Here is a 4,382-nt window from a genome sequence, read left to right as displayed (position 1 = left end):
ATTTTCAACACTCTCCTCAAAACTATGTAAATGAAAAAAAATTATGAAATTATTATTTTTACAAAGTTTGTGCCTTTCTAGTTTTAGTTACCCTTTGCTGGAATGTTGTGTGTGTGTGTGTGTGTATGTGAATGTTTGCATACTTCCAGGTTCAGTCCTAGAGCCTAGCATCTTGAGCAAGGGTCTTGTACGTAGCCTCAAGCCAATCAAAGCCTTGTGAATGGATTTGGTAGACAAAAACTGAAAGAAACCTGTCGTGTGTGTGTGTGTGTGTGTGTATATATATATATATATATATATATATAAAGAAAGAAAAAGATGACACAGGAAAAACAATGGTAATGGTATGAACTTCATTAGCTTACAGGTGTTTCTGCTATAGGATGCAGTCAATTCTTAGTTGAATTCCTGAGTAATATACTATAGTTTCGTTGGTGCCTTGAATATTGAGTTCTGCAACAGGCTATTAGTCTTGCAATGCCTAAGTGAAATATATATCTACGTGTGTGTCTGTGTTTGGGCTCCTACCGCCACTTGTTTCAGTCATTAGAATGCAGCCATACTGGGGCACTGCCTTGAAGGATATTTAATTGGATGAATCAACCCCAGTACTTTATTTTTTAAAGCCTGGCTGCATTCTAATGACTGAAACAAGTAAGATAAAATATACACACATGTTTATATGTCAACATATGGTTGAGGGGAAAGAACCTGGAGTGGGGGTTGCAGACTACCTATACAATAGGATTCCAATATGTAATATAGGGTATTGAAAAATTTCATTTCACTGAAACTATCCATGCTGTTACAAGACATGTCCAATAAGTTTAGCCAATCCTAATGTTTGGAAAAGAAAAACAGTACATGGGATTCTGACATGTGTATTTAATAAGCAAAATGCACCCTGTGATCATCATACATATTTATATTTATTATCGGCTTCCTTAGATTACACACACATACACATACACACACACACACACTCACACACACACACCTTAACATTTAACATCCCTTTTTCTATGCTGGCCTAAGCTGGAGCGTTTGACAGGAACCAGCAAGCTGTAAAACTGCATCAGGCCTTTGCAGTCAGCATTGACATGGTGTCTACTTCCGGATGCCCTTCCTAATGCCAACCATTTTATGGTGAATTCTGGGTTCCACCAGTACTAGAGAGGTTGAGTAATTTACAAGGCAAATTTTAAAAAAGGGAGAAAACCTTTTCAATTGAATGGGATCATATTTGAGAAAAGAGGAGGTGAGTTTGTTTGGTGTTGGAAGGCTAAAGTACGATAGAGGGACAAGCACAGATGTCTTGTTATGGAAGAGGTACATGACTACCCTTCATTATGTGGAGGTGGGTGAGAATAGCTGGAAGGAAAATAAGACGGTGATGGGATGCCAGAGCATGCTGTCTGTGGATCGGGAGGGAAGGAAAGGGTGGATAATTTAATAAGACTGTGGGAGGAAAGTGGCAGATAGCTAAATTGTCCTAGAGGTGGATGCAGTAAGCAATGAAAAAGGGTGTGGTTGATTGTAGATATCAGTATGGAGGGAGAGATGAGAAAGATAAAAAATGGCTCAGGAAGGAGGAAGTTGCAGGCAGCGAGTCTTGCCAACTGAGTACAGTGGTTCACTGAGGAGGTCTAATAAGACTGAAACATGTCTACTACTTTTGCAATTTGATTTTAAAGCTCAGATCCACTCATAACTGCATTGTCTTTATCTTATCTATAAAAACTGGTTGGAGTTATCACCCTTGCTTGTTTTATATCAATGCTTTTCAAAGTGGGAGGTGTTGCTGTATGGTTGGACAGTGGGAGCTTTCATATAGATACTGAAGAGAAAGTTAGTAAGAGGAGTGCAATAGATGCAACTGTACAGTTTTTCGTTTTAAGAAGAAATCAAGTATAATAATGAACTGCTTGTTAATCACAATGATAGCATCAACAAAAACAGTACTTTGAAATGTGAATAAATACATGAACAAGATCAAGTGTATACCACCTGTGCATGTAAATTGTAAGCCATAAACAGAAGTACAACTTAAATGATGTAAAAATTTACAGGAATTTCCATACATGCAATAAAGACATTCAGTGCACCTGAATTACCACATAACATTTAATGTGTAAGTACATATATATATATATATATATATATATATATATATATATGCAAGGCTCCGGCAGGTGGAGGGGTGAACCCTGCTGTACTCTTTCACTACAACTTTCTCTCACTCTTTCTTCCTGTTTCTGTTGTACCTGTATTTCATAGGGCCAGCCTTGTCACACTGAATCTCCCCGAGATCTACGTTAAGTGTACATGTGTGTGGACTACTCAGCCACTTGCATGTTAATTTCACAAGCAGGGTGTTCTGTTGATTGGATCAACTGGAACCCTCGTTGTCGTAACCGTCAGAGTGCCGTAGTATGCAATATGTACATGTGGTGTACTAATAGCAAAGTTGGCTTTGAAAAAGTTTTAGTTATAGAAAGTGGACAATAGTTCAAAAAAGTTCGAAAAGCACTGTTTTATATTTTAAATACTCTTAGGAGAGGTGCCTACTAACTACAAGGATAATCTCCAGTTAATCAAAGATTTTCAACTCACTATTTTGTTTATATATCTCCTAAATCAGCAAATTCTATTAAATAGGTGAGTTATTGATTCTTGTATGTATAGAAAATGTCACAGTGCATCACTTGCATCACTACAACAACAGTAATAAGAATAATAATTTTATGTATCCTCTGTCTGTATTAAGGAATGTTGACAAGCACTTCTGTTGATAAAGAATAAAGATCATATTTTGATTTTAAAGTTCAAGCAATCAATAATGAGCAGCTTATGTAATTTTAAATTTAGCGTAACATTAATTAATTCAAAGTTCAAGTTTTTCTCCCTCTTTCTCTCTCTCTCTCTCTCTCTCTCTCTCTCTCTCTGTACACACACACACACACACACACACACACACACACACACACACACACACACACACACACACTTACACACACTCACACACACATGTGTGTAGTTTGTCCGCCAATGCGACGAAGACCATCTAGTCATCCTGGGGTGGGGGTGGGTTTGTTTTGTGAGTCCGCAGATGGCTAGTGAGGCCAATCTGCGCCCGAAAGAGTCTTTGACAGTGTGGACAGGGAATGGTAGCGCCTGCTACAGGGTTGTTAGCTCTGTTCTTCCTGGCCTGTCTGCGGTCTTCTGCAGCAGCGATCCTATTGGTCTCGCATTTGTTGGCACCCTTGTGGACAGCTGATCACCACCTTTCTCTGTCAAGAGCAGACCGCTCCCAAGTGTCATGGTCGATGTTGGAGGCTTTCAGTGTGTCCTTAAAGCGCTTCTTCTGGCCGCCTTGTGAACGCTTTCCCTTTTGCAGCTCACCAAAGAGCAATCTTTTTGGTAATCGATCGTCTGACATGCGAGCTATGTGCTCTGCCCAGCGAAGCTGAGACTGCATCAAGATGGTATGGATGCTGGGCAGGTTAGCACATATTAGTACCTCAGTGTCCGGGATCCTGTCCTGTCACTTTATGCCTAGAAGTTTTTTAAGGCGTATTGCATGGAAGTGGTTTAGCTTCTTGGCATGACGCTGGTGGACTGTCCAGGACTCGCAGCCGTAAAGTAGCGTTGTGAGAACAACAGCCCGGTACACTTTGATCTTTGTCATGATGGTGATCCCCCTCCTGTTCCAGACAGGCTTGCGTAGCCTGCTGAAGGTAGCGCTTGCCTTGGCGAGTCTGGCGTTGATTTAGTCATCGACGACAACATTTCTAGAGAGTGTGCTGCCAAGGTAGGTGAACTTGCCCACCACATTCAGTCGCTGTCCGTAGGGCTTGGTTGGTGCTGGCTGATACACATACTCACACACGCATACACTGAAAGGCTCCAAGTTCCCAGTATTCTGAGTTCCTCATTTATATCATTTGGTAAACCAAGCTTACTTTCCTTTTGGAATATTTTCTGAAATATGAAATGAAAGTCTGAAGAAAACGTTTATCTTCAATGTTCTTTTCTCTTTAAACCTTTCAGTTATAATATATCAAAGAATATTCTATTTGTATTGAGTCCTGTAAATTATCGCTTCTGGTGAATCAACAGATATACACACTTGAAAAAATTGAGTAACCATATCGTCCAACCCATGCTAGCATGGAAAGCGGACGTTAAACGATGATGATGATGATGATGATGATGATTGAAATTTGAAAAATTTCTTTTCAAAACCTTTTTAGTCATTAATAATCGAGTGTTAACATTTTAATGCAGAGAATATTAAAAAGTTAACTAGAAATAATGTTGTTGAGTTAGATACACACTGATTTTCATCAGTTGGAAGCCCTTCCTGTCTTCCCCCCCCCCCC

General features: G+C 39.6%; 1 protein-coding gene across 1 annotated transcript in view; it reads left to right on the top strand.

Moving 5' to 3' along the window:
- LOC106871346 (ras-related C3 botulinum toxin substrate 1) overlaps positions 1-4,382 on the top strand; it is a 36,997-nt gene that overhangs the window by 23,403 nt on the left and 9,212 nt on the right. The window lies entirely within an intron of this gene.

Source organism: Octopus bimaculoides, chromosome 23, assembly GCF_001194135.2.
Source record: "Octopus bimaculoides isolate UCB-OBI-ISO-001 chromosome 23, ASM119413v2, whole genome shotgun sequence".
Lineage (NCBI taxonomy): Eukaryota > Metazoa > Mollusca > Cephalopoda > Octopoda > Octopodidae > Octopus > Octopus bimaculoides.
The sequence above is the reverse complement of the archived record's forward strand: the minus strand, read 5'-3'. Positions and strand labels throughout refer to the sequence as shown.